This window comes from Vicugna pacos, chromosome 20 (genome assembly GCF_048564905.1).
Source record: "Vicugna pacos chromosome 20, VicPac4, whole genome shotgun sequence".
NCBI lineage: Eukaryota > Metazoa > Chordata > Mammalia > Artiodactyla > Camelidae > Vicugna > Vicugna pacos.
In genome coordinates, this window is record NC_133006.1 from 24,851,213 (window position 1) to 24,863,818 (window position 12,606).

A 12,606-nucleotide genomic window follows, 5' to 3' on the forward strand; every position below is an offset into this window, starting at 1 on the left:
TGTGTATGTTAATTAACACACTATCCATATGTGAAATATTAAGCTCTCAATAAATGGGAGCTTACCTAAACAGTTACCCAAATGCATAAGCTTTTCCGGATAATGTATAAATATGTATTATTCACTGTTCTGCTTCTTGTGTTGTTTACTTATTAATGCATAATTCCACATTAATACAAAATATAGCTTTTTTTTTAAACTTTAAACTTGGATTCTTATGTATTTGTTTATTTGGTTGTTCATTTGCTTCTGTTTCCAAATCCAAAATGAATAAAATGACATACTTTAAAAATCTTTCAGCCAACTTGTTTTCTCTGAATCCTTCCTCATATGTGCCGCTAGAGGGCGCCCCAGGAGAAAGTCCCTGCATGTGAGGACTGATCCATTCTCCCTCCCTTTTTAACATAAATGGTAACAACAATTTATCTTGGAGACAATCTACGTCAATACATAAGGAACAACCTTGTTATTTTATACAGCTACACAGTATTTTATGGCATGAATGTGTCCTACTTATTTAACTAGTTTCCCAGGACATTTAGATTTTTAAAATATCTATTTTACTAGGTTAAATACACATGCATTCAGTCAATTTAAATTAATAAATACATAACAGAAAATGTTATGTGTCAAGCTTTATATTAGCCTCTGATTATAAAAGTTTCAGAAACAAGTTTCTTGCTTTCATGAAAGTTATATTCCAGTTATTTGTGCCTATATTCTAGTTACATGTTACCCGAGGGCGCAAGTCAATGCGTATTAGGCAGTTATTTTCAATCTTTTTGCTCTTACATATAATTTGACAATAAATATCAGTCTATTAGGGACACCTACATCATTTGAGAGGCCGGGCACAGAATAAAACTATGTGGCCCCTTGTTCAAATAGCAGAAAAAGAGTCTTTCCTTTCTTCTGTGGTTTCTTTCTTTTTTTTAAGAAGGGGAGGTAATTAGGTTTATTTATTTACTTACTTAAATTTTTTTTTAATTGAAGTATAGTTGATTTACAATGTTACTTTCAGGTGTACAGCAAAGTGACTCAGTAATATATATGCATTTTTTCTTTTCAGATTCTTTTCCATTATATGTTGTTATAAGACACTGAATATAGTTCCCTGTGCTGTACAGTAGGTCCTTGTTGTTTATCTATTTTATATATAGTAATATGTGTCTGTTTATCCTTATCCCCTAATTTATCCCTCCCTGCCTTTTGGTAACCACAGTTTATTTTCTATGTTCTCTACTATCTTTTAAATGGAGGTACTGGGGAATTGCACCCAGGACCTCCTGCATGCTAAGCATGTGCTCTACCACTGAGTTGTACCCTCCTCTCTCCCCTATCTTGGTTTCACATCGTGGTCATGTCGGCTTTGTTTTTGTTTTTGCTATTTCATGTCCTGTTCTTTCAGGTGCAAGGGTATTTAGGGGAGTGAATGCAGGCCTTCCCAAGTGCCTGGGGTCCTGCCTGTCAACTTGTCAAGAAGGGGTCTCCTCTCCCCTGTGCCCAGGCCCCTACTAGGAGAGAGAGAAGCACAGAGGGTGGCAGTGGTTCCCTCGGGGAGTTGGAAGTATCTGAAAACCAGTTTTGGAGAGGCTGAGAGGCACAACCAAGCTTGAACATTGGCTCCAAGCCCTCAGCACGTGTTCTATCACCCCATCGAACTTCACTTACAACACACAAATTGATAGATAAAACTATTAAAAATTTCAAGATAGTGACACAGAGCATTAGCACCCAAACACAGTATCCCCTTCTAAGCAAGGGGCCCTCTGTGACTGCTTTGGTGGGAGGCCCATGAAGTTCACTGCCTTCTACACTGGTGGAGTCGTATACTTTGCACAGGTGGGTACATGATAGCTCAGCTTTCTCCTCTGTAAGTGGGGGATACTGACATCTACCTCACTAAGGCAGTCAAGAGAATCACATGAATGAGTCCATGTGGACTGTGAATGTTACCCAGTAAATAGTTGTAAGTGCTCACATTAGCCCTCACTTGCAGGGATTTTTCTTCTAGAGCTCCCTCTAGTGGTATAAATATCAGGAGGAAATTGATATTTTCTTTTCTACTTTTGTGGCACTATTTTCATAGTTTTTGTGTGTTTCAATTGGTCTGTAAATTCCATGGCGATTCAATGATTGATAGACGATGAAATGTCTAATTTTTACCCCCTTAGTTTCATAGGCCTTTTCCTAGCTGTAGGATCTTACAAGAGTATACATTTTCCTTTCCCATCTTTTTCTCACTCCTCCTCGTCTTTTTTCCATCTCCCTGACGCCTTCATCTTTCGCCAGCATCTCTGCAGTATCCTGCGGGTGAAGGTCTGGAAGACCCTCCCAAGTCTGCCTCGCAACTGCTGACGTAACGGCTTCCCCACCGAGAATTGGTTGCCAGGAGCCTTTGTGGGCGGAGAATAAGGCGGCGACTACACATCCTCAGGAAAAAGCCAGGCGCCTGCAAACGGCGGCGCAGTGACATCTAGTTCCAATAGGCAAAGCTTTTCTTGCCCTTTTGCTTCAGAACCACTGACCTTGGTTACCTGCTTTCCTCCTCTGTCTGCTTTGGTCCAATGCTTTAGTCCAGCCTGGACGAAGGAGAGTTAAAATGTTGCGGGGCCAATATAGCAGGAGAGGGAAGACCTAGGTGGCTTTTCTGGCCCCTGGCCCAGTCTCTGAAAACATCCACCTGTGATGGCTCTTTGGTCACTACGCGATTGCTCCGACACGAGGAAAACACGATGGTAGCTATTTTGGAGCTGGGCGACTGTCATTTTGCCCATCATCTTGGAGCCTGTCCATTACAGTCCTTTCCCCTTCTCCCCCCAACTCTTAGCAGAGGAAACTATATGAAGAGAGAATTCTGTAGTCTCGAATTCTTTCAGGACTCCTTATATCCCTATTCCAGAGTATGGAGGACCCTGCATTTTCACATATAACAGGATTTATAGAAGCTTGGATGCTCAGATGCAGATTCCAGCTCCACTCAGCTGACTGATGAACATGTCAGACTCCAGTTGACTGTACCCTGGGCTTGGACAGATAAGACCTGTGACCTTGAACAGATAAAGAAACCTCAGTTGCTTTAACTGTAAAATGATGATTATACCACCCATCTCATGGAGTTGAACTGAGAACTGAATGAGACAGGGTGCCTAACGTGCTTAGATTTGTGTCTGGCTTTGGGTGTCTGGGCGTAGAAAGTCAGGCTCACAGGACCAGGACCCAAGTCTTTCTCTTGGTGTCATCTTCCCTTCTGCTCTAGGAAAGGAATCGGAAGCAATCCCTTTTCTGTGTATATTCCCAGGGATGCTGATGCTTCTGGAACTATGGCCCCAGCTGCTCAAGAATCCTCCAACTGTCAGATGAGAAGACAGAGGTCCAGATTTTTTTTTTAATTGAGTCCGATCAAATTGACTCAAACTTGGACTTCCTTGTTGAGTGAACTTTATGACAGCCATTTTGACCAACCGGAGCAATTTGGTTCCCACTTGCCCTTGGTTCTCAGCAGCGTTCTGAATGGTTGGTACTGCCAAGTCACCTGATAAAGGAGGCATGTGTAGTTATAGTTTTGTCTCAGAAAAAAATGTCACGGAGGGGAGGATATAGCTCAGTGGTAGAGTGCATGCTTAGCACACACAAGGTCTTGGATTCAATCCCCAGTACTTCCATTAAATAAATAAATAAACCTAATTACCTTCCCCCTCCCCAAAATAAAAGAAATAAAATGTTATAACCTATTCCAGAACAAATAAAAAGAAGACAGACCATTAAAAAATTGATCCATCTTTTAAAAAAATGTTATGGAGGGGGAAAAATGATTATGTTAATATATTTAACTGTAGGATGTTTAATATACTTTTTGAAATCATTGGTTCAGTAACTGACTTACTAACAGTCACAGAAATCTAACCAGCTCAGTTTGTCTGTTAAGGCTGTTCCCTTACGGGAGGACAAGAATTTTGAAAGGTGCCAGTAAACTATGAAGGGGACTGGGGCCTTAAAATTACACATGCCTCCTTTATCGGGTGTTGGATGTGGAGACGTGTGTCTAGGGGTAGGGTGGGGTAGACATGGGTACATGAGTTTTGTGTTGGTTATGGTTACACTTCTGGTGTGGCCTTGAGATATCATGGTGATTTCTACTAGATCTGCTTGGCTTTCTGCCTAACTGGGGTTAAACAGGGCTCCGCACTATTGTATTCAAATCAAGGCTAGGAAACTGCCAGAAACGAGGCATTTCCTTTTTCTTTCTTTTTGGTTTTGGGGGGAGGAGGGTAATTAGGTTTACTTATTTTTATGTAGTTATATTTTAAATGGGGCTACTTCAGACTGCACCCAGGACCTCGTGCAGGCAAAGCACACATTCTACCACTGAGCTATACCCTCCCCTCTCCTTTTTATTTCATATACTGTTTAATATAACTTCACGGTGAGCATATGGCCTTTATAATAATGATTTTTTTAAAAAGTTACAAAACAAACCTGCAAAGGCTCCTTAGTTGGGAAAAATAACTATTTCTGGAAGGACTTAAGTTTGCCTTGTAACTAGTGCCGTCTAGTGGTCAAATTAAGTTATTGCTCTGAGGTTGGACGCAAAGCAAACGCAGGGAAGACACCGGGGAAGTTCAACCGGGATCTGCCCCTGTGAGAGTAGAGTGGAGACGACATGTCATAGTCATTTGTCAAAGTTGTACAGAGTTTAAATTTACTGAAATATTGATCCATCGATGAACTTACATTTAGGGACTTGGTGGTGTCTAACATGCCAACATCGAATGCTAATCAATGGAAGAAATTCTAATTTTCATTCATGTGGAGTTTTTAACTTCCTCAAAACGTTTTCTATGATTGTACTTGTTCCTCTCAATAATATGCAACATAAGCAGATAAAATAGTTTTATTTCTTTTTGCAGATGATGAAATTGAGGCCAGAGGTTGTGAGGGGCCGAAAGTCCGCCAGATGGCTATTGTCAGGGTGAGACTAGAACCCTGGACTCTAGGCATTTTTTTCCCAGGTGTTTCTGCTGCAGATGGGGGTGGAGATATACAGGCTTGATTTTATATTTAGATATTTTATTGGATACCGTGACCCAGTGGTTCTCTAAGTTTTCTCTACCATTTCTATAGCTTTTGTTTTATTTTCTGTCCCTTTTTTATTGTTTGCCCCAACCTAAATTCTGTTTGGAGGTGTGATTTTTAACAACAGAATTAAATTCATGTACAATTAATTTTTTATTAATCAAATCTATTTTTTAAATTTTATTTTATTGATTTAAGTGGAAATACTGGGGAGGTACTGGGGATTGAACCCAGGACCTCACACATGTACTCTACCACTGAGCTATTACCCTCCCCTGTTTTTTTTTTTTTTTTTTACTTCAAATCTTGTTCTCTTTTACCTATGCTTTGCTGCCCTCCTTCATCTAAAATAATTTCCTAAATTATATTCCCTATGAGGCTGTCTCATAACAGAGAAAAGTAGACATGACAACATCCTAATTTAAAGTCTTTCCCCCCCACCTCTTTCTTTCTCTCTCTCTCCTCCAAGCAAGGAAACATAACCCTTGATTTGCTCTTTGTTCTTCACCACAAAAATACACGTAAAAAAGACAGTTTGTAAATAAACAAAATACATAGGTGTGCCTCACAATATGGAATAAAAATGTTCTTGCAAGCTGTGTTTTTATAAATCAAACATTTCATATTTCGTTAGATTCATATGAAGTCTAAATTGATTCCATTCTAAATATTTTCAAAATAAAGCAATTCTATTTCTAATGTATATTTTATTGAATTCACCTGGAGAAATATCTATCCACCACCCTGCGCCCCACTACCCATAAATAAAAGCAAAGCAACCTCCTTAAAAAAAAAAAAATCCCAACTATTAGTTTTCTCTAAGGCTGAAATTACTCCCAGATAGAATTTGGAGCTTGCATGACCCCTCAATGCCCACAGGAGGAAATTACTTAGGAGTTGAAATTAAGAAAAATGGCTGGAGGTGTTTAGCCTGGCCTCTTTGTGCCTCTGTTTTGAAACATTTCATCTACCTCCTTGACCAGTTTATCCATCATCCCCACCATTAACCTCTAGTTTGCTTTGTCCTCTTCCATCATAGGCCCCTAGACCTGGAAGCTGGTAAGAACCTAGCAAATTCAGGGACACTTGCTTGGTACACTTTTCCTGCTATTTAAGGTTTTCCCCACAATGGCCGTGCTTGGGTTGGGCTTAGGGAGAGAGACTTCAAAGGGCGTCATTTCTAGGGTTGAGGACAGTGAGCACAGGAGGAAGAGGAAAGAAGACACCCTGTCTTGCCTGCTAGCTGCTTGACAGCAGCCAGGGACAAGCAAGGTTTCCACTCCTTCTCCTAAGGTCCATTGTGTCTTGGTCTCCCTCTTCTTTTTATTTGTCCCCTTCCCCTGACTTGTTTGTCATTATCCAGACAGAATGACTGTTTGCCCAGCTACGGTTGGAGATTCTCCAACTTTGTCCCTATTTCATAGCAGGACCTTCCAGTAAGACCAAGGAGGAGGCTGATCTTTGGAAGGGTACTTTCTTAAGAGCAGCAAGAAAAGCAGCAAGCCCATCTTCCTGGTAGCGCCTTGCTGTGCTAGTAGTCTGACTTGGGCCACCATGCTGGCATGTGGAGGAAAACCTGTGCGTGCACCCAAAATTATACCTGTAATGCCATTGGAGGACTCTTGGGTGGTGGGAGACGGACAGAGGTCCTACCAGACTTAATGCCGGTGAGGAAGCTTCAGTTGGCTAACTGTAAGGGCTACTGGGCAGTAAGGGGAGGGTACTGGGCATCCCAGCATCATGGACAGCAACACAAGAGCATCTGCAAATAAGACAAGTAAGTAAAACTAAGGGGGAACATCCAGAAAAACACTAGAGGAGTTTTCCTGGAGAAGGACCCTGCCTGTGTCCACACCTACCCCCTGCTCCATAGCAGGACGAATATACTCTCAATGGAAATCTTACCCATGTAATGATTAGCCAGTGGTTTCATCCACAACAGCAATGCTGGTGTGCAGAGGACTCCCAGGGAGACAGACCCTGGGTGCCTGGGGGATGCTTCCCACAGCTGGTCAGCTGATGTGGCTGAGCAGGGTCATTGGAGTCAAACAAATGTTTTCTTATTGTCTTATCACGTGGGATACACTGGGCAACTTATTAAGTTCATTTGAGTTTCAATATCCCCATTTACAAAATGGAAATAACGATATTTATGTCAGTGTTATAAGGAGCAAGTGAGATAATCTAAGTAAAGCACACAGCTCCGAACTGGTTATACTAAAACAAATGCTCTTATTATGATCCTGGAACTCACAGGGTGGAAGAACCCAACCCTTTTAACTGATATCTAGAGGGTCTTTGACAAACAACAGAGACCACCAAGAGGTTAATAGGCTTGGAGAGTGGGGGGATAATTCTGCACAGTGGAGTGAATACTGATCTTTGAGCCAGAATATGTTTTTGTTAATTGATCTTTTATGAAGCTTCTAAACTGGCAAAAGGCACTGGGCACATTGTAATTAGGATAAAATGAGCACCATATTCAGGTTCCCTGCCCTCATGGGGCTTAAGATCTGGCCAGGAAGGCAGATATTAAATAAATGATTCCATAATTATTTTAGCGGGGGAGGTTATAGCTCAAGTGGTAGACTACATGTTTAGCGTGCAGAAGGGCCTAGGTTCAATCCCCAGTACCTTCTCTAAAAATAAAGAAATAAATAAACTGAATTACCATCCCTCCAAAAAAAAAACTAAATACATAATTATTTAATTACTAATGAGATAAGTGCTTTGAATGATGAATACAATACACTAAGAGAGTGCCTAGCAGAATGGGGTTGGGGTTTCTGTTAGTCTGAGGAATTCAGGGAAGGCTTCCCTGAGGAGGTGACATTTGAGCTGTTAATGAAGTGTGGGTGGGGAGGTGGAGAAGGGCATCTCCAGGCAGGGGAGCTGGGTGTGCTTGGTCCCTGAGTTGAAAGTATTTGAGCAAGTTTAAAGAATGCAATCAGGCCAGCAGTGCTGGAGCACTGTGGATGAAAAGGGGGAGGATCTGAGACCTGGGTTTGTTGCTCAGCTCTGCTATTTATTGTCTGTGTGACCTTTGGCAGGTCACTTAAACTTTCTGAGCCAGTTTTCCCATCTCACCAATGGAGATATTACCACACTGAAGCAGTCGAAAGGATTAGAGATAATGTGAGTTCTTCGTAAATTACGCACCAGCAAGGTATTATGTGTCTGTGCTGAGCTAAGTGTAATAAATACTGAAAGCATCTGAAGGTGTGTGTGAGTCATGTTGGCTTTTAGAATTTCAGAATGAAGCTTGGAAGAATAGGGAAGGAAGAGTTAAAACACAGCAGGTGTTTGTTTACTCTAGATTCCTAAAAACAGAGCTGGCTTTGCATCTGCTGGAGGCTTTCCCCTCTGCTAGGATCTGAGTGGTAATGTGGTTCTCTGGACCAGGGCAGGACCCCTCTGACCCACTGAAATAGGGTCATGATTTCCATACAGGGCCTTTATGAGGATCCTCAATGACGTTTTTAAATTTCTAGTTGGTTGCCACAGATTTGTTCATGTGACTCCAAAAAGCATCCATTTGTAAATATTTTCTCATGCTTCTGTGGTCAATTCCACCCATCCTTTTCAAATTCTGAAGTCCACAATGCTCTGAAAACCAAAAATGTTGTTTCTAATCCATTTGGTGGCAAAACCTGGCCTGACTTGCAGCCACTTTGTGGCAAAGCCAGAGCTGAGCTGGTTACAGTCTTTATTTACTCCACCTAATGTTAACAGTCATGCATTTCACTGCAGAAATATCACTGTGCTTACTGTGGGCTCGAGGCCTGCATGTACACATCAGACAATGGAGCTCTCAGCACTCCGCAGTTTCTCATAGAAAAATGTGGGTGATGTGTCTGTTTACTCTGAGTAACTATTTGGAGAGTGTGCTAGCGTGCTCAGAACAAGTGAGAATCACTAGAGATACCTGAACTGGACATATCGGGAAAGACAATCTGTTGCAGCAAAATGAACAAGCAAAAAAATCCTCCCAACCAATGTCCTACGTGCATTATAATGTGTATGTTTTTTGAACTGGTATGAATAATTATGTATAGATATTCATATCTGGTATATACTTAGTTATATTTAATTAAACACAATACTTGTTTATTTTTAAATTCTTCAGAATCCAATTGTCTTGTAGTGTTCCAGGAGTAGAAATACTAAGTTTGTTTATGCAAGTTAGAAGGACAATCTCACCATTTTCTTTTTTGTTACTCAGGTTACTTTTTTTTTGTTAGGTTAACCTAGCATTTCATTACATTGTGTTCATTCATTATTATAGGGGGTACCTCATTATTATAGGAGGTACTGGGGATTGAATTGAACCCAGGAACTTGTACATGCTAGGCATGCCCTCTACCATTTGAGCTATGCTATCTCCCATATAATGTGGCTATTTAATTTCATTGAAGTTTTGTGAACTCCAGACCGAACTCCCCTGTATGTGCCTGAGTGAAGTCCAGCATGTAAATAACATCATGTTTGAATTTTAAATCTGTGTCTCATACATTTTTCTGAATAGCAAGAGCTGTGTAGGACTGAAAACCGAACCTTCCACCCTGATGTAAGAGAGCACAAATATCCTCCCTCCACGTGGACCACTGCTGCTTCAGATGGGAAGACAGAACTGACATACAGTTCTGACCTTTGTTAAAGGATGCCTTGGGGTGGGAGTTCGGTGAGAGAAGTACCTCAAAACAAAGTCTCTGAATGCATTAGAACGAATCTGGAAACAAACTAAAAGACTTGAATTCAAATATTGACCGTTGATTGTATAGCTGGTGTCCTTTGATGTGCTTCTGAATTTCTCTAATCACAGTTTACTTGGTGCCAAAATTAGAACATTGATATCTACTTTGCACTGTTCTGTGAGAATTAAATTAGATATCCCCTAAAAGCACCTCGCATCTAGCAGATCATCAATAAATTAAGCGATTTGGTTATTATGTTTTTAGGGCTTATGAGGTGTTAAGTTCTGGGCTCTTTGCTCTCAGGGTTGGATGGAAGACAGAAGACAAGGCAGAAAAGAGGAAAGGAAGTGGAAGTATGGGAGATAAAGTGAATGAGGACATTGGTCGTTCTCAGGTAATCTGAGTGGGAACTCCATCATCTCTATGAAAAATAGTCAAAAAATTACGAAAGGAGGTGGTGCCGCCAAAGGCAGAGCATACAGGAGTGATGAACACATTTTGTATTCTGCTTTTTTTCAAACTCATATTTTCTCAGTGAATGTCATTAGATACTCTTTTAAGCATGTTTTTATAACTACTCCTTTGAACAGATACATTCCAATCTATTGAATCAGTACTCTGTGATTTGGACATTAAGGTTGTTTCTCTTTCTGATTTAGCATCAGCAGTGTGGCAATGAATGTCACCAAAAGAATTTTCAATTTCATAGAATCATAGATTCCTCTTTTCCAGGGGGGATGCCATCCCTCCAACTCTCTCAGTTCAGCAGAGTAAAGGAGTCAGGGCTTCAGGGAAGTCAGAACCAGTTTCCAGAATGAAAGGCTAGATGAGGACCTTGAGAGCTTGTCTGTGGGCTCCTGGGGGAGAATGCCTCCTCAGATACTCCCTGTGGAAAGACCCAGTTGGGTCTAGGAAGGGTGTCCTCTGGGCACTCAACCTTGCCAGGACTACCCAAGAGCACGGAGGGAGGGTACCCCGCTGGCCAGACAGTTGAATTAGCCCATAAACTGGGCACAGTCAGGAAACTCCTCTTTCCAAAGCAGTCTGAGAAAATTCTCATCCATATGGTGTTTCTTTTTTTCCCCTGCTGTCAATAACTTTATTTTAGTTGGCACCTACATTTTTGGGTTCTACCCTGCATGAAAAACACAGTCCACTCAGAAGAGGGGTGGTTATTATTTTGAGTGGTTAGAAGTCTTGCCCCACTCTCTTCTCTTCTGTCCATTTTTCTGGCTCATTAATCATTCCCTAGGGAAGAGTTTGAAGATTAGTGGGCTGTCTTTTTTAATTATAACAATGGAGGGGGGCACTATGGGCACTTATGGGCAGGGCAGGGGAATAAGATATTCTTCAAAGGATAGCCTGCATAGTGAAGAATTGTCTCTCCTCCAGATTCTCAAATGTCCCCTAGGACATTCATGTAGGTGAAAACTTGTTTTTAATTATCTGAGCCTAGAATTTAATAGTTTAAAAAAAACCATGGTTTTACTATACAATGAGCTTTCTAGGAAGGCAATTACAGTTCTGTGCAAATTTAGGGAAGATTGACTTTGCTACCCAGAGTTGCTCAACATTTCCTTAAGTCATTTCATTGATGGCAACATGCTGGAAGGTGTTGAGTCACCCACTCAGCACCTGTATCAGCCTGTATTTTAGCAGTTCCAGCCCCGCGATTCTGGAGAAGTGTCAGCATCTGCCTACTTCGTTATGACTTCAACACTCACACGGTAAAATACGGTTATGCTATTTTACTATAGATTACCTTTTTTCTTATGTTACAGACAGGGAAGCATGTTGATTTTGTTTTTCAAAGTTACATATGTAGGTACTTTAGATCATCTCTGAGTTTCAATTCAGCGCAGTAAAGGAGTCACTAAAAGATGTTTGAAGGCCTGAAGGCTGAGAACCTCAGTTCTTATCAATCTCACAGTATTTGGCTTTTCCCCACTTCTTTCCCAGGACAAGGCAGAAAGCTTTTTTTTTTTTCTTAAATCTTCCCCCAGAAGGCGCCCACTATCTTCTCACTCCCATGAACAACACACACGCAGATACAGACAGACACACTCGTACACCTTCCATCACCAGACAGCAGGCCGCAGCTCAGGAACTGCCCAAAGGCCTGCATTTCCACCACTGTCTCTGGAGCTGCCAGTTCTGCCCTAGTCAAGAAGTACTGATTGCTAGGCCTTGCTGGAGTAGAAAAGAGAATGCTGGCTCCTGCCCACTTGGAGGCTCGCTATTTTTCTCTTGCCTTTTTTTCTTTCTTTTTTTCCCCACTCCTACTTCAGTGTCTCTCCTCGATGCTACTACCCCCCCATCTCTGAGCATTTTCTCCCCAAAGCAGGCAAGCAGCAGTGCTCCTGGACCCACGGAGCCGCTCTGGTCTCCAGCTCTCTCTTCCCCATCCAACTGCGGTCGCGCGGAGGTGGCACCTGGCCTTCACCCCATCTCCTCCCCGCCCCTCCCCCGTCTGACCCTGGATTCTCCTTTCTCTCCCACCCATCTCGTTCTCCTCTCGGCCTTCGGCCTCGGCTTATCTCATCTCACCCCAACCAGAGCTGCCTTCTTTGTGCCACTGTCTTTCTCCACCTGCATCCCAGATTCCCGGTCTCAGCGCCAGCTCCTCCGCCTTTAGCTGGGGCTCCCTCGCCCCCACCCCAGCTCCCCGCGGTCTAGTCCCCGCGCGTGTGTGCTTGTGCACCAGTGGCCCTCGCTCCTACCTCGGAGCCCAGCTCCTCGGCCGCCTGCCCCCCCAGCTCCCCCGCCCCGCGCTGTGGGCGGTCCAGGGCGGGGCCGGGATCCGGGGCGGCTCCCGGGGCTCGGGTTGTGGGAGGTG